General features: G+C 42.9%; 1 protein-coding gene across 4 annotated transcripts in view; it reads right to left on the reverse strand.

Moving 5' to 3' along the window:
• BMPR1A (bone morphogenetic protein receptor type 1A) overlaps positions 1 to 9,678 on the reverse strand; it is a 140,913-nt gene extending 131,235 nt beyond the window's left edge. For 2 of the 4 annotated variants that reach the window (XM_079899692.1, XM_079899691.1), the window contains exon 1: positions 9,353 to 9,678. The gene's annotated coding sequence lies outside the window, so the exon portion shown is untranslated. Of the gene's footprint in view, positions 1 to 9,346 lie in introns of all 4 variants that reach the window. The other 2 variants (XM_079899689.1, XM_079899690.1) reach the window with 1 other exon arrangement.
• Positions 9,679 to 18,991: the final 9,313 nt, after the last annotated feature.

Consider the following 18,991-nt stretch of genomic DNA (forward strand, 5'->3'; position numbering starts at 1 on the left):
TATGTTTTACAAATATCTACCCAATTTCAACTACTTTAAGAGTAAAAGCCATGGTAAAGCTGTGAAAAAGGCTTGTCTTTGTGATCATCATCAACAATTAAACTGATATATGTCTCAGAAATGAGATATACAACACTAATTTTATTTATTTTAATTAATTAATAAATTAATTATGGCTGCGTTGGGTCTTCCTTGCTGCACACAGGCTTTCTCTAGTTGCGGCGAGTGGCAGCTACTCTTTGTTGCAGTGTTCAGGCTTTGCATTGCCGTGGCTTCTCTTGTTGTGGAGCACGGGCTCTAGGCGCACGGGCTTCAGTAGTTGCAGTGCGCAGGCTCAGTAGTTGTGGCTCACAGGCTCTAGTGCACAGGCTCAGTAGTGTGGCACACGGGCTTAGTTGCTCTACAGCATGTGGGATCTTCCTGGACCAGAGCTCGAACCCGTGTCCCCTGCACTGGCAGGCGGATTCTTAACCACTGCAACACCAGGGAAGTCCCAGTATACTCATTTTAAAAAATATTTACGAGAAGGGTTCTGGATGTTTAAAAAGTAACTGTATTCCACTGACCTTTTAATATCCTTTTTTCTACAATGCACAGGAAACATTAGGAAAGTCAAAGAATGCCAGTCAAAAAGTTACCCATGAAAAGTTTCTAACAAATCTTAAATATTAAAAAGAGGGGCTTCCCTGGTGGCGCAGTGGTTAAGAATCCGCCTGTCAATGCAGGGGACAAGGCATATTACTGAAATGTAGACAATAAAAGTTATGTTATCAAGTGACCATATTTTGTTGATTTGGTGTATATTTAAGATACTTCTGGATACTGTTGAAACATTTTTATTTCATGACATTTTTAAATGATTTTTTGAAAAATATATAAGTTTAACAACCTCACCAAATTTTAACAGCCTTTACTTTAACATTTCCCATCAGGAGCTCCTTTCAGCTAGAAATCTAAAATATTCTTAGTTAAATACAAATTTAAGACATTCAAGATCTTATATTCCTAAAATATATTAAAAAAATTTTAATTTCGAATAAGAAAACTACCTAAAAATTTCAATACACAAAACAGTATGACAACCACGCCAAGTCTCCTCCAGACTTAACTTCAAAATTGAGAGTCTGTAACATTGCAGATAATTTACCTAAAGGCTATGCTCAAAAGAGGAGATAAGAAAGCTGAGCATGGAAGAATACCACTGGTCACACGCTATTCCCTTCATTACCTGAAATGACTGCCAGGACAGGAAGAGTGACTTTTCAGCCAAAAGTCAGAAATCCAGTGCTGTCATCAGGACCCAAAGCATTATAAGACCTGCAATTTCTGTGACTAACTGCTCTACATTGAAGTCATGGAATTTTCTTTCTTTTTTTCTTTAAGCATAAAATAACCTTAAGGGTTATCAAGTCTTTTCACTTTTTAAGATAAGGAAACAGAGATCAGATAGTTAATGCAGTATCCAAGACCGCACAGTTAGCTCAGTGGTAGTACCAGTACTAGATGTTAGTTTATAAAAAATTAGAAGCCAATACTTAAGTGTTCCACTGCTTCTTTAAAATTTTTCATATTTCCCAAATTATCCACAGTAGGTGTACTGCTTTTATAATTTAAAAAAATCTATTTATTTATTTATTTTTGGCTGTGTTGGGTCTTCCTTGCTGCACTCAGGCTTTCTCTAGTTGCGGCGAGCGGGGGCTACTCTTCGTTGTGGTGCGCAGGCTTCTCATTGCGGTGGCTTCTCTTGTTGTGGAGCACGGGCTCTAGGCACACAGGCTTCAGTAGTTGTGGCGCATGGGCTCGGTAGTTGTGGCTCATGGGCTCTAGAGCACAGGCTCGGTAGTTGTGGTGCATGGGTTTAGTAGCTCCGCGGCATGTGGGATCTTCCCGGACCAGGGCTCAAATGCGTGTTCCCTGCATTGGCAGGCAGATTCTTAACCACAGTGCCACCAGTGAAGTCCTGCTTTTATAATTTTTTTTTTCGCGGTACACGGGCCTCCCACTGCCGCGGCCTCTCCCGTTGCGGAGCACAGGCTCGGGACGCGCAGGCTCAGCGGCCATGGCTCACGGGCCCAGCCGCTCCACGGCATGTGGGATCTTCCCGGACCGGGGCACGAACCCGCGTCCCCTGCATCGGCAGGCGGACTCTCAACCACTGCGCCACCAGGGAAGCCCTATAATTTTTAAAAGAGCAAAAAATGTTTGCTCTAAAAACTACTAAATACTTCCGGGAGCCCTCTCCCTCTCCTTTCTGGTCCAAGGTCTCACTCTATATAGGCCACTTTCTCAGGAAGGCCTTCCAAAGCACCTGCACCCTAAACAGACCAGGTTCCCTTATTACACACTCTTATAAGCTCCCTGTGATTGTGTTTTGTATATCTTAATATAACTATAATTAGATAATTATTTGTGAAATTATTTAATGTCTATCTTCTCTACCTAGGTCTTAAATTGCTGTTTCTCAGGGCTGTTCTAGGCTCTCTGCTGTTATATACCAGGAGTTCCTGAAATGAGGTCCATAACATAACCGTGAAACTATACACTTGTTACATTAGTGTATTTTTCTTCAGATACTCAAAAAATGACCTTTAAAAGGGTTAAGAACCAAAAGTAGTAGATTTATGTTGTGTACCTACCCAGAGCCATCCTTTCTTTGGGGGAACAACCACTTGCCCATCTCACATGGTTCCAAGAAGGCTATTCGTCCCTGACTGCTCCAGTGGGCATATAAGCCAGTTCTGGCCAATGATGGTACCCCAGACTCCATGTAGACCCGATAACAATCTCCCCATGAGACAGAATACATGCACCTGGGAAAGAAGTGCTTTTTCCCTCTCTTGAATCCATAGCAATAAGGCCCATTATAAGCCTAGAGTTACCAGTGGTCCTCTCTGCCAGATGAGGCCAAAAAAGAGGTAAGCAGAGGGCTTCCCTGGTGGCGCAGTGGTTGAGAGTCCACCTGCCGATGCAGGGGACGCGGGTTCATGCCCCGGTCCGGGAAGATCCCACATGCTGCGGAGCGGCTGGGCCCGTGAGCCATGGCCGCTGGGCCTGCGTGTCCGGAGCCTGTGCTCCGCAACGGTGAGAGGCCCACGTATCGCAAAAAAAAAAAAAAAAAAAAAAAAGGTAAACAGAGAAGAGAGACCCCCGATTACATCATCTGAACACTTAGATCCAGCCATACCTACTTCCAGTCTTTTCAAAAACGTGACGGGCGGGGTAGGAGGGGAGCCTTTTTCCCCTTTAAACTATGAGTTAGGTTTGTCACTTGCAAGCATAAGTCACCTGAGAGAGCCACCCAATTCCCACTGTTGAAATATACAACTTATATAGTAATCACTCCCAAATGTCTACCTCCAGCCCAAATCACTGTCAAACTCCAGACCAATATATGCAAGCAACTGCCAAGTAGAGCTCTCTACCTGGTGTTTCAGAGGATCAAAACTATTTTCCTCCAGAAGCCAGCTCTCCCTCCACTTTTTTCATCTCAGCCAACAACACACATCTACCCTACCAGGTTTCCGATCTAGAAACCTGGGAATCATTCTTGACAATCCCACTCCTCCTCTCTCCCCCAGCTAATTACCAAGTCCTGTCCATTCTACGCCCTAACTACCTGCCACTATCCTAGTCTGAGCCAGGATGGAACAGCTTCCCTACAGTTTCAGTGTCTTCAGTCTTCTTTTCTTCAAACTGATTCTCCGCTATGTAACTAATCTCACAAAACTGCAAATTTGACTATTTTATCCCCACACTTGACATACCACTATCCTCCTTAAGTGAACACCCAATTATATACAGATAGAGCAACAACCAAGCTCCACAGCTTCAGATGTTATTAGTGGTGGGTATAAAAAATGTATACAGTAAGAAAACAAGGTTCATCAGAAACATAAAAGTATAGAAGAGTAACAATGTCCATAATATCAGGGTAGCTCAAATTCACCAGTTTTTAATAAAAGATACTCAAGAATATCTTTCCTTATCTAGTTTGTGCCTATTCATTAGTTCTATATTTAACTGCCCTTATGAACTTGGTTTAGGGACCCCCCTGAGTCCACAAGATGGATTCCACTAATCATCTGATCTCCTTAAGACCCTACTCTAGTGCTTTCTTCAAAAAACATTACTGGGATCTTTGAGCATGTCATTTTGTTTCTATCAATATTTTTATTTATTTATTTATTCATTTATTTTTGGCTGTGTTGGGTCTTCATTTCTGTGCACGGGCTTTCTCTAGTTGCGGCGAGCGGGGGCCACTCTTCATCGCGGTGCGCAGGCCTCTCACTGTCGCGGCCTCTCTTGCTGCGGAGCACAGGCTCCAGACGCACAGGCTCAGTAGTTGTGGCTCACGGGCTTTGCTGCTCCGCGGCATGTGGGATCTTCCCAGACCAGGGCTCGAACCCGTGTCCCCTGTATTGGCAGGCAGACTCTCAACCAATGCGCCACCAGGGAAGCCCCTATCAGTATTTTTTTAGCACTGACAGCCTTTAAAATATTGGCTATACAGCACTATTTACAATAGCCAAGACATGGAAACAACCTAAATATCCATCTACAGATGAATGGATCAGATGTGGTATATATATACAATGGAATATTACTCAGCCATAAAAATGAATGAAATAATGCCACTTGCAGCAACATGGACGGACCTAGAAATTATCATACTAAGCGAAGTAAATAAGACACAGAAAGATAAATATCAAAGATATTTGATATCATATCAAATATCATTTATATGTGGAATCTAAAGTATGACACAGATGAACTTATCTACAAAACAGAAACAGACTCACAGACATAGAGAACAGACTTCTTGTTGCCAAGGGGTAGGGCAATGAGGGAGGGAAGTATTGGGAGTTTGGGATTAGCAGATGCAAACTATTATATATAGGATGGATAAACAACAAGGTCCTACTGTATAGCACAGGGAACTATATTCAATATCCTGAATCAACTTTGCTATCCAGCAGAAATTAATACAACATTGTAAATCAACTATACTTCAATAAAATTTATTAAAAGTTGGCTATAAGGACTTCCCTGGTGGCACAGCAGTTAAGAATCTGCCTGCCAGCTGATTCACTTTGCTATAAAGCAGAAACTAACACACCATTGTAAAGCAATTATACTCCAATAAAGATGTTAAGAAAAAAAAAAAAAGAATCCTGCCAATGCAGGGGACACGAGTTCAATCCCTGGTCCGGGAAGATCCCACATGCTGCAGAGCAACTAAGCCCATGCACCACAACTACTGAGCCTGCGCTCTAGAGCCCGCGCACCACAACTACTGAAGCCTGCGTGCCTAGAGCCTGCGCTCCGCAACAAGAGAAGCCACTGCAACGAGAAGCCCATGTGCAGCAATGAAGACCCGATGCAGCCAAAAATAAATAAATATATAAATTTATTTATTTTTTTTAAAAAAAGAAAATCCCTTTCTTCAGAAGGGGTTCCATCCAGAATTAGAAAATGGAGAAGACTTCAAAAAGAGATGGAATTTGAAATGGAGCTTGACGGAGGCAGAACTTGTACATACGACAATTAACTATTTATGCAGTCCCAGTAGAGAGAGAGTTATAAGCAACAGCAGAAGAAGGGTGGAAAGAACTTGTGCAGGAAGCAAAAATAGTGGAAGATAAGAATCTGGCAAATCTGAGGCAAATCCCAAGGAAACAATTTCATTTAATAGAAGACACTGGAAACTTCTAAGTGAGGAAGTGACAAGAATGGGATTCAAGATTAATTTAGGCAGAAATGCATAAGTTAACCTGGATAAAGGTGGAAGTAAAGGCAAGAAGATCATAACATTAGGCCAGGTGGGATGAGAACCTGATTCAGCTAGCAGGAAAAAAAAAAAAAAAAAGATTGAAGAGGGAAAATTATCAAATATACAAATATATACACAGGACATAATATTGTATACAAGTATATCGAGTCAAAGAAATTTAAAGAAAAAAGAATTATGTGAAAACCAAATAACATTAGACGTGAAAACTCAATAAATAAATTTCTGGAAAAAATATTAAACACTAAAATTCACACAAGAAATAGAAAACCTACACAGATCAACAGCTATTAAATAAACTGAAATGGTACTCAAATTCCTCTCCAGGAAAAAAAATATATATATAAGCCTGAATGCTCTTACAGGTGAGTTCTGCCAAACTCTCAAGTAAAAGATAATCCCAGGGGCTTCCCTGGTGGTGCAGTGGTTGAGAGTCCGCCTGCCGATGCAGGGGACGCGGGTTCGTGCCCCGGTCCGGGAAGATCCCACATGCCGCGGAGCGGCTGGGCCCGTGAGTCATGGCCGCTGAGCCTGCGCGTCCGGAGCCTGTGCTCCGCAACGGGAGAGACCACAACAGTGACAGGCCCGCGTACCGCAAAAAAAAAAAGATAATCCCAGTCTAAACTGTTCCTGAAAAGAGAAAAAAAGAAGGAAAGCGGCCCAACTCACTTTGCAATCTATTATAACCTTGTTACCAACATGTATTAAGAACTGTACCAGAGCTGGCATGAACAGATAGAAGAGTGACAATACCATGAAAGCAGAACCAATAGATGTTGGCTACAGACAACACGTGATGGGATGGGGAAAGGACTAGGTTTGGGATAACATCAACAAAAATAAGGAACACCAGGGAAACAAGTTTGGTAAGAAGGACGAGTTCACTTTGAACCTGAATAATCAGGTAGAGGTACGCATAAAACAATTTGAAAAACCAGAATTCAAGGGCAGAAGGGAAATAAAGAATAGAGATTTGAGAATTATTCAGACAGAAGGGTCTGAAACAATGTCAAAGGACCAGAGATGTATGAAAAATGATCTGAAAAGTGAAACTTGGAGAACACTTACATTAATGAGGAAGAAGGAAGAACAGAAAGTGAAAAGGGGCAAAGAGTAACGAGGTCAGTATAATGTCACAGAAGCCCTGTTTTCATCTAGTTAATTCATACTTATCCTTCAGAACTGTCACAGGGTTCCAATGTAACATTTTTAAGAAGGCCTTCTGAGATTCTTCCAACATACACCAGCACCAGGTCAGGCCCCCATTTTAAGCTCTTATAAATACTCTGTACTTTATCTATACAATTATATTTAATTATAGAATTCATTCTTCAATATACGTCTCCTTCAGTAGACTTTAAGCTCCATGAAGGCAAGGCGCCGTATCTGTTGTTGCCTCCTACTGACTCGTGTGTTACGTTAGAATACAGTAAGTATTCGTTGAATGAAATGGACAGGTGAATGGTGGACAAGGAAAAGTATTTCAAGAATGATGGGTCGATGTTAAATGCTAAAAAAACGCTCAAGCTGACTTGGAAAGGGGGCTTTAAAGGTGTTTATTAGGTTACAGGTGACCTTTGTGAAGGTGAAATCCAGATAATAAGGGGTTAAGAAGTGAATGGATCGCCAGGAAGTAAAGGCAGGAAAAGTAAACTGTTCTTGGCAATGTCTAGAGTTGGGATTATGAAGGAGTGAATTGTAATTTTACTTCATTTTGCTCTATTTTTTTAACAAACATGTATCACTTTTATAAGGACCTAATTTATTTTTATTGTTAATATGATTTGAAAAGGAAAGGCAGCAACAAGACAGGTTGAGGGAGTAGCAGACTCAAGGGAAGGTTTTTGTAAATTGAAGCAATCTTAAGCACATTCGTACTTGTAAGAACTCTAAGACAAAAGAGTAACTTATACTCCATTAAGTAGGAAAGAAGAGAAAAATGAAATAAGGTGTTAACCAGGAGGAAGGACAAAAAATATTCTTCCACTAAGATGGAAGGAAAGAAGATGATAAAAGGAATCCAGTAAATTCTGGAAGGAGCTCCCATTGGATGCCTCAATGTTTTCTGGAAAGGATGTGAAGTGAAGAAAGCAGAAAAAGTTTGAAATGAGTTCTACGGAGAATGTGCGGGCGGGCGGGCGGGGGCGGGGGGGCGGGGTGGTGGTGCAAAACAGGAGTGGAACACTGATTCTGTTAAGAGGTCATTCTAAATTTCAACTGGCCTTTTGTAAACTGCAACCCATTTCTAGCTCAGAACTGCCCGTATTTTAGCTTTAATTTTAAATATTTAAATAAAATTCTAGTTCAGAAACTTTCTATTTCAACAACTTAAAAGTTATAAGCATTGATACATTCTACTTTAATTCAGACTTGAACTCCTCTTTTGAAATAAATACAATAAAGGAGTTGTTTTCAACTCAAGCAACAAATGAGCGATCATTTCAAGTATGAGTTTACTGAAAAGCACTCCTAAACGTCAGAGTGTCTGCAGAGAAAGGCTTTTTGTAGTTGTTGTTTAACTCTTCGCATGCCTCACTTTAACAGATCCTGAATAATAGAGAAAATCTTGGGTTCAAATCCCAGCTCATTTAGACAAGTCATACAACCTCTTAGCGTCTCGGTTTCCTCTTCTAAAAAATGAGGAATATACTAACCAGGATTATCATAGGGATTAAATGACGTAACACAGGTGAACGTGCCAAGTTCGTACTATGTACTCGGAACAGTTTGCTAACCGTCTGAAAGACAAAACCTGCAGCACTTTGACCAAATTAAAACATCCGAGAGCCTGAAAGAGCACAAGTCACAAAACGCCAGATCCTAGCACACAGCACATTATGTTTCTTCCCTGACGCAAGCTTTTTTTTTTTTTTTCCTTGCCAAACCTTTCCACTAGGAGTCTGGAAAGAGAAAAAAAGGGTTACATTCAATCCAGCAGAAAGTTTTCAGAAACTGAAGTGCAGAATCACAACAGACATGGCAGCGGAGGCAGCGCAGGACAACAGGTGAACCTCCGAGAAACCTGGCACCTTCCCGCGGGCAAGTTTTGCGGGAGGGCTGGCAGTTCCTCCTGGCTCTACCGCCCCACGAAACAGACATTCGTTTTCTCTTTCTTTTTTTTTTTGCAGAAACATAATGGACAAATCGCGAATATCACCCTCGCAGCTCCCGGGCGGGGAGGTGAGCGCCTTTCCCATTTAAGGATTCAAGAATCGTCCTTGGTGGCGGCTTTCGCCCACACAGCCTCCCCAAACTCGGCCTGAAACCCGGGGGTGGGGAACAAAGAGGGGCCCAGAGGCGGGGACGTCGCGGGGGGCAGCCAGGGGGCCCGGGTCTCCGGCAGGGCCAGGCCCGGGGCGGCAGGGCCCAGTCGGCCGCGGCCTGACACAGCCGGGGCAGCGGGGACCCTGCTGAGCGGCCAGGCCCGCCGGCCCCCAGCTCGGGCCTCCCTCGCACTCCCGGCTCCCCCCGAAACTTCGCCCCGAGCCCGCGCCAGCTTCCCTGCCGCGGCCGGCCTCTTCCGACGCGCACACGCACTCTCCGGACGAGCCAACTCACCCGTACCCTGGGGAACTCATCCTGCAGCCCTCGGCGCGGAGCGGGGTGGGCGCGGCGAGCCGCCGGGGCAAGGCGGGGGCCCGGCTCGGCCTCCGCCCTGGGCGTGCAGCGGCCCCAGCCCGGTCGCCCCTCGCGCGGCCGTACGATTCTCGTCTCGCGCGGACGGACGCGGCGCAGCCCGAGCCTTCCTGCCCGCCCTCCTCCCTCCTCCTTTGCCGAGCGCCAGCAGGCGGATTCCAATCTCGGCAGCCGTCGCCGCCGCCGCCGACACTCGCCTAGGAGGGAGGAGTGGAGGCGGGGGGGCCGGCACGGGAGCGGGGTCTGGGGGGAGGGGCGGGCCTCCGCGAGACTGGTTGCAGCGCGCGCGCACTGGGAGGGCGCCCGCCCCGCCCGGCCGGGGACGCGAAAGGTGCCGAGCGCGCGGCGGAAGTGACCGAAGGGTCTGAGGTGCTCGGCGCCCCACTGCCGGGGAGGACGGCTGGCAGCCGGCAAGGGGGCGCCGGGCTGCCGTAGGGGAGGGGGGGTTCTCCTCCGCGCGGCCCCATCGGCCCCTCCTCACCGAGATGCCCCATTGCCGCTGTGGCGGGGCCGGCCAGTGTCCGGAAGCCGTGTCGAGCAGACGCAGTGCTCGCGCCGTACACGACTGAGCGCCGTGGAACGGCGCGGACATCGCAGCCCCTTGCTGCGCGCTGGCCGGGCCCCCCGGCACTGCCAGTGTTCCGGGGTTCCTTCGTGTGGACCCCTCACCCCGACAAACTCTAACTCAACAAAAATTCTGACACGTGAGGGCAGGTCAGCGCTTGCGGAATAAGCCTAATCGCTGAGAATTCAAACGCCACGGCGGGGAACTGCCCGATCGTGGTAGTAGTGGTTGCGACAAAGAAAAGAATAATGTAGCCACAGTACAACCATTATTCACCCACAGCTCCCCGGCTTCTCTTTCTGGGCTCTTTGCCAGCGTGCCGAGGCTCAGGTAGGGAGGTGGAGGTGGACAGGCTCCGAGTGAGCTGCAGGGGAAAGGAGCATTTCCGCGTCGGTCCTGGAGCTCCGAGGCCTGGCCCGCCCGCGGACCCTGTGATGGAGCCCGTGAATTCCAAAGGCATAAGATGAGAAGCGGCGTTAACCCAACAGAACTGAAGTCAGCGGACTATAAATATTGCTCCCTTCTCTACCTTTGGCTCACTCCAGGGACCTCGGGTACACTCCGGAGTCTCATTCCCTCCATTTGGAAAACATAAATAATTGTCACTACCTCTTTTCTTCCATTTGTCCTCATTCTTTGGAAAATGCCGTTAAAAGTATTCAATGTCCTGGATGTGAAGAAAGAGTCTAGGTCCCTTTTTAACAACCAAATGTGACCTTGATCTCTTTGGTAAGTCTTTCAACGAATGTATGGTGTTAAGTCTCTTTACAAAAGATACTCTTTTTTAAAGTTACCTTTATAAAATCACTTTTTAAACTGTGGGTAAAAAGAGGCAAGGGAAAGAATGTGCCAGGCCCTGATGTTTGTGTTTTACACACATTCTCCCTTGAGAGACATTTAGATTCCAGGCCTTTAGATTCCATTTATATTCTTCTTTAAATAGCTAAATTCCCTTACATTCTTGTTTAATGGGTTTTCTTGGTCCATCTTTTATTCTGTCCCCCTTTTATACATCCACCTTTGCCCTTAATTCCTCAGATACCTTCCATAATTCCAAGTTATTTTTCAATTCTATTTATTCTTGAATTTTTTTCCTGAACTCTATACCTGTCAGGTTTGAGAGTCATGGATCTTGCTATGCAGGATGAATGTATGATACATGAGTTTCCCTGCATCTCCTAAAATTTGTCACTTTTTCAAGTTTTCTACATAGGACACTGCTTTGATATCAAGGGAAAGGGTGGACCTTTTGCTTGAGGAGATTCAGACTGATCGACTAAAGAACTCATTGATGTAAGCTGAGCAATGTGTCATGGCAGATAAAACTATGAGAAGTGTGTTAATATACCCTCTAGAGCCTAGTTCAATTTTCAGACATATGAATCAGTCTATAAAATAGACAACCTCAGGTTGGCAGTTTAGTACATCAAGTTTCCGAAATGTACAAATCTGTGTTGCCTAGGTTGTGTTATATGCCACTGTAGAAATAAAAGCAAAACTGAAGCATAAAATTTTAAGTCATGACATCTTTGCTTCTCTACAAAAGGATCTCCTTTTCAAGTTTTCGGAAATTTTACTAGACATCCTTTTGCTCTCCTTGGATAAGGCCCACCTTAGTGCCCAGGCTGAAATCCTTAGCTTTATCACAGCAGGCAACCTACCTACTGACAACTGAGCAGGGCATGGTGTTTTCTCTGGTTCCTGGCACATGTATGCATGCTGGCCTGTTTCTCTGGTTTGCCTGCCCACTAAATGAACAAGAGCAGCCAGGAAGCCCAAGGAGACATCTGGACACGTATAGTCTGGCCCCCAAACTCAAAGGCAACACCTCAAGGTCCAAATTCAACATTCTCTAATGTGATGGTTTTCCTTTAAGTAGCTTAATAGAATGCTCTGGAAATGGGCCTTTTTTCTCTGCATAGTCTGTTTGAGGTACAGGTCTCAAGAGTGGTAGTTGCATGCCCAAATCACATAGCATTAGTTTGGAATGCAAAATCACCTTTCTCCTACAGTTCTCAGGACCTCAGGGACATTTTCCCTGATCACCTGTCTTAAATTAGCACCTCAACACAGGCAATTTTATTTTCTTTATGCCACTTTTTACTATATGAATTTACCTTGTTCATTTAGTTATTTGTTTATGGTCTGAGTTTCTCTGACCCTCTAGAATGTAAACTCTGTGAGAGCAAAGACTTTGTCAATCTTGTTCTCAACTGTTTCCTCAGAGCCTAGTTCCTGGCACATATCTAGTGCTCAATATTTGTTAAATGAATGAGTGAGATAAGGATAGAATTTCCTGTAAGCATTTCTGAACCTTGTCATCAAGACCCAGGTTTTTATTTATTTATTTATTTATTTATTTTCTATTTTCTTTTAGCCGTGCCACGTAGCTTGCAGGATCCTAGTTCCCTGACCAGGGATCAAACCCGGGTCCCCTGCAGTGGATGCGTGGAGCCTTAACCATTGGACTGCCAGGGAATCCCAAGACCAAGTTTTAGAGGGTGGCTTGGACTATGTTGAAAAGGTGAGGATGGATCAGGGAAGCTATGGATTATACCATCTTCAGTGAAAAGGAGACATCTGCTTTCAGGGAAGGCATTAGTTCGATAGAATCATCCAAGTTAATCCATCCAAAGTCATTTTCCTGCTGTAAAGACTTTATGAGGCAAAGTCAGCACTAAGTCATCGTGGGTATGGAGATAAATTAGAGTCCACTAAGGAGGGAATAGTGAAGGGATGCCCTTGACAGAGTGATGCTTTAGGTTGGTTTCAAACCCAATATTAATGGACAAGAGTGCTGTGAAGAGTAGAGGAAACAGCTACATTTTTCAGCATGGACACTACTACATCATTTTATTGGTTAATAATACCTTGTCATGGTTTAGAAGGACCAAGCCAAAACAGAAATTGTGTTTGAGAAAAAAAGATGGTTATATATAAATATAACTCAGTGCACAAGATAGAGAAAAGTTTAAAGATTTGAATTTGTTTTTTCTTTGTAATGGTATAATACTTGATTTCCCATTCTATTTTCACTTATAAATAACTTGCTCCTTTTCCCATTTCCGTTTTCACTTCTCCTTGTTTCAAAGGACTTGTTTCCTATGATTAAAAGATGGTTTAGTGAGGCTCTTGCTACAAAGTAGTCACCACTTGGTCCTGCCTAGTCCATGGTCTCTGTAGACCTCTCCCTACTATCGGTACACCTTTTACCATAGAGCCCAATCCTCTCCTGGCCCTGTGACAGGAAGACTTCCCAGAGCTCCAGTCCCAAGCCCAGGACTCAGCCTCCTGCTGCTTCTGCTGCCTACTTGGGAAGCCCTAACCTTGGCTCCGTCTAAGCACTGACTTATAGCCCTTTACTTGCTCTTGAAGCCATGGCCTTTTAGCCTGTGTGGAACTTGATTTTCTCTGCTTGTTGTCTGGACTTTGCTCTCTGGAGTCTGCCCCAGCCCTATAACACAGACTCTTCTGTGCACTGATAGCAATGCTTGTTTGCCTTCAGCTTTTTTCCTAGATTCTCTGAGTCTGTATTATATCCATCTATCAGGCCTCCTTTCCCCCGTTACCTCAAGTTGGACATCCTGATGCCTGCTGCTCTCCTGGACTACCACCTGTTGTTTGCTTACTGCTCTCTGGCTATCAGGTACTGCCTAGAGGGCTGGAGTTCCTCCCACCCAACACCTGGAGCTGGGGCCTCCCTACCCCAGCTCCACTCAGCCCTCGGTAAATCTGTCCTTCCCTGTCCTGTAGCAGTTCACCTCCCTGCCTTTCTCTGTCCTGAGAGCAGTGGGTTTATAACCTATTACACTTTATCTTTTAACCGGATATAAATAAAGACAGAAAGTATATGTGTGTGTGTGTGTGTGTGTGTGTGTGTGTGTATATATATATATATATATATATATATATATATATATATAAAAACATATATATAGTTGGTTTTTGTCTGGTTAAAAAATGAAGTGTAATAAGTGCTTGTAATATGTGTATATGTGTATGTGTATATATGTATATATATGTATATTTATATTACACGTATGTACATGTATAACCCATATCTGACTGTACTTACTACTCCTAAACACTGATTCTACTCAAGAATTCCTTTGGAAAAATAAATAAATAAATAAAAAGAATTCCTTTGGCACTAGTAGTCCAGAAATCCCAGCATCTGGAGCTGAGTAAGATTACCTTGTGAATGATCAGTCAAAGAAAGACAAGGTGTCATGATAAAGATTCAAGCTGAGATAACTGAGGAGATAACAATCCTGGATCAGGAATGCTATGTCATTAACAGCCATACTGTATCAACTGTACATGCTGTACCTGGTTATCCAAATGTATTCCTTGGTGTAGTGTGGTGCTACCAATGTGCATAGGCATACTAGTTTATCCACCACATATGTTGGGGTACCTGTCCCTGTGTGGGACACAAAATTCTAGGGGACAGAAACTGTCTTTTTCTCACTCCATTGTTTCCCTAGGATCTAGCACGCTGCCTGGCACACCAGTAGGTGTTCAATAAATACTGAATGAATGAATGACTAAGTGTACTAGGCATTATAGTAGACTCCTGTCCCCTAAAAGCTTAAAATGTAGTAAAATAAGATGTGTACATAATTCCTTTATTTGATGTTTGTTTCTGAGGCAGGATTTATTGCCCTTAAAATAGCTGCTAATTCATTTTGTCCTCTACTGATAGTTTGTCCTCACTCATTTCTTCTATTTTTATCAACAAAGGCAGGGTTGGTTTCTTGGCTTTTGTTTTTAATATTTTTGAGGCTTAGTGTTAAAGCACTTACCTTGAGGGAATGAGAGTCTAAGAAATGCTGTAATGATAGCACGGAACTATCACTGACTATCACTTTTTTTTTTTTTTTTTGCCACGCCATGAGGCTTCATACCAGGGATCAAACCTGAGACCACGGCAGTGAAAGCCCAGAATCCTAACCACTAGGCCACCAGGGAGCTCCCTATCACTGACTTTAAATTTACCAACTCTTCAACAAACAGTGCTTGAGTTCTGAAGTTCCATGTGCTCTTTAAAAAACAACTTCCTCAGATCTCTCATGGGGAAACATCATCAACTATCCAATCAGTAATCAGTAGCTGTCAGTGTTTCTTTTAAAATGTAGGTTTTACCTTTGGTTTGCTACCCACCTTAAAATCTGTCTTCCTCGCTGTATACCTGAATTATACCAGCTCTCCTAATTGGTCATTCCCTCTTTCAACCGATCTTGCTGAGTTTTTCCAGATTTCACTTAATGAAATGCCACTGTCATCGAAATCTGAGAACCACTGCTGTATGGCAGTGTTCTGTTAGACTGGTCACTCCACTTCCTGCAGAATGGGCCACATTCATTCTCCTTTTAATGCCATTCTCCTGCCTGCAATGCCCAAGTACCACCTCTTGCAGGAAGTCATCTTTCACGGCTCCATCCTAAACCCCTTAGGCTTTTCTCTCTATGGTCTATATCACTGATGTTTTTGCATAGTTTAGCTGTTCCTATGTCTTTCTCCCAAATATGATTTCATACCTTTATTCACTTACATATGAATAGGGGCTATCTAGCCTCCCAGCCTGGGGAAGGACAGTGTAGAGGGTATCAAAATACACAAGGTATCAAAATAGCAGCCCCAGGCTGGAGCCTACCATTGTGGTAGTCAAAATTCTTGCCTCTTAGTTTTCAAGGTCCAATTGGAGGTGGAGGGGTGGTCACATACTTTTCAATGCATCTGCTGTGCTGCTCTGTCCCTCAAGGTCAAAGAGGGTACTCCTGTTCCTCCTTCCTTTCTACCCTCCCCTGCCCCGATTGTTAGCACAGTTGCTGTAGTCACTGCACTGAGCACCTCGGGCGGCTACGTTGCAAGACTCCAAGGGGTGCCATCCTGCTTTTTGTGAAAGATGCTCCCTGGAGTTGTGCGGTGCACGACTTGCACCTGGCCCCACTGAACACCATGAAAGAGCCACTCCAAGTGCAGGCAGGGAGCCTAGTCCCTAGCTTGCTTAAAGAACCAGCTTTTTAAAATTATTATTAACATTATATATCTATATGTAACATTATATATTACGTAGATATAGATATAACACTGTATTTTATTATATAACATTATATACCTTTCAGGGCATTTGGGGGAAATGAAAGTGGCAAGATGAATATTTTTTAGAATTAAGTCAATTAGAATCTCATATAAGATGTGTAATTAATCAAAATGTTCATTTATTTGATCAATGTAAATGCTCAATAACAAAACTTATTCTGTTGTTATACTTGCAATAATGCATCATGCTAATCAAATTTTATATATATACCATATTTCATCAAAACTAAGATACCATTAATTATAAGCACTGTTATTTTATGTACAACTAGGAAAGAAAAGCACTGCCAATTAAACTATGTTACATCATTAATTGTAAGACATCTTAATTTCAGAGGTGATACAATGTCAAAAAATGTGCATCTAAGAATTGATGAAATACAGTGTGTATTAATGCATCTAAAAGGCAAAACAACACCATGCAGTCCAATAGTTTGAAACGTTAGGTTTCTGGGTTTTTGACGTGTAACTTATTTGTTTATTATGCATGATCCTCGAATAGCCACACTATGAATGTTAACCACAAGAGCAGAGACAGTACAGTTCAACTGCATATAGACACGTAAAACAAAAGTGAATAACTTATGATTCAGTCACATAAAGTTTAGAAGAAATACTAGCATCAAGTCACAAGCTTGGATTACATTACAAATTAAAAATTAACTTTTTGACATCTGCTTATACTGAAAACGTGCAATGACAAGAGGAATGGACATGTTTTTATCTTTGGAAAAAGTCAAACTAAACAATCAGAAAAATCTCAGCGATGCAGTAGAATGACTTTACATTTATCCTGGAAGCTGAACAATAGTGCTTGCTGCTTTTGGGGCCATCAGGAAAAGCCAGCTGTGGATTTCTTTCTAGTACAATTAATTGCTTCCGTTGTATATAAAATCGAAAGAATTGGGTGCTTTAGTGCGGAAAAAGGATATCCTGCTACACTGCTCCTATTTCCTCACAAAAGCTATTATTGAGCCTTTTGCCATTAATTCACATGCATTGGATTATCCTGTGATGAAAGACCAAGTGGCTTTTCATTTTTATAGTCTCTTATCTCCTATTTATTTGGCACCTCTCTGGAGATACCCGCTCTTCTCCCAAGACTGGTTAATTGCTAGGATGTCAGAAGGTAGCTAATGACTGACTTCCTTTTCTGAGACTAATTGTGAGCCCATCTCTGTACGTTTTCTTGGAGTGGCCTTTCTCACTGCTGAGAGATATTCCGAGTTCTGTTATTACTTGAAATGACAGAGGCATTTTCAGTGCCAGCTTTCAATCCCTGCCCACCGTTTACTCTGAGACCAGCAAGTGACTCTTTTATAAATCCTCTGTATAGACCTGCACTGTCCAGTATGCAATAGCCACTTGCCATGTGTGGCTATGTAAATTCTGGATCAGTTAAAATGAAATTAAAATTTTAAATTCAGTTTCTCAGTCTCAGCCCACTAAGAGCTCAACAGCCACATGAGGTTAGTGGCTACCATATGGGAAGAGTGCAGTGATAGAACATGTCCATTTTCACAGAAGGTTCTATTGGACAGTGTTGCTATAAACTGACCTGCTCTGTTCAGGCCTCCTGAACAGTATCTGAGCCCATCTTCTGAATTGATATTTCTGTGCTCACCATTCAAGACAAGTGGTAGAAAGGCTACTTTCAGGATCATCTCTACAGTTTGTTACTTGACAAGTTTCTCTGAACATGTAGAGCACCAGAAATAGGGGGGTTGCTGTTCAACAGGTATAAGGTTACAGTTATGTAAGATGCGTTCTTACCACAATAAAATAAATAGATATATATGTATATTTCTTAACGGTAGAAAACTGACCAAAATGTTAATAGTGTTTGTGGCATCTCCAGGTAGTGGGACCATGATTACTTTTTTCTTCTTCCTATTTATATGTGTTTGGGGGGGGTTTTATTCAATAAGCACATATTCCTTTCTTAATTAGTAAAAATCACATTTAAGATACTTAAACCCATTCATTTTTTTTGTCACCAGTTTCAAACTAAGGTGGTTTTATCCAGCCCCTGCCTTTAAAGAGAGGAAGTAGTCATTTTGAGCAACTGTTTCTTTAAAAATTAAACTCAGCCAACAGCTTTTAGTTGCGAGATCTGTATTCCCTTCTATCCTAGCATGAAAAGCATCAGAGAACCTGTCCTAGAATCCTGCCAAATAGAATCACAGAACATCCATCTGGAAGAGATGGTTCACGATCACTAGCAATTGTCTCACCCAGGCATTTCTTGGGCATTTTGTCAGGATCCATGCATTTCTAGACTATAGTTCGGAGTCTCAGAATCAAGGCCCAACAGGTTAAGGAGGCTCATGGAGCTGAGGAGAGCTCTATTTTTACCACCAAAAAGAGAACCATAAAAAAGAAATCCTTGTTTCCTAAAAGTTCAGGCATGATCATACAGGTTTAATTAGGAACAGCAAGCTGTTTACAGCAAATTATAAACTGTATAAAGCAGACCTCAGTGAACACTCCCAAAGGATGTCCCATGAACCCTTATTTCTCCAAGTCCAGATTCAGCAGATCTGGCTTGGTGAGGTAGGGTGCTGCAATGCCAGCCAAAGGAGTATCCCAAAAGTCCCCTTCCAGAACTTTCCATGACCAAAGGAGAGGGTCAAGAGATCTTGGAAAGCCTCTGTTTTTCTTTCCTTTTGTCCTTGAAACTTGAAGCCAATCCACAATTTCCTTGACTGCTACTGCACCCGCCAAGTAGAGAGACACTTCAGATACAAGCTAAGCAACATTAAATGGTGGGAAGAACACCAACTTTGGAGTCAAAATTCTGGCTGAACTTCCTAATTTTTGACCTTGGGCAGTTTGCCACCCTCTCTGAATCCCAGTTTCTTCATCTATAAAATGAGGATAAATAATACCAATCTAAT

Source organism: Stenella coeruleoalba (genome assembly GCF_951394435.1).
Source record: "Stenella coeruleoalba genome assembly, chromosome: 16".
Taxonomy (NCBI): Eukaryota; Metazoa; Chordata; class Mammalia; order Artiodactyla; family Delphinidae; genus Stenella; species Stenella coeruleoalba.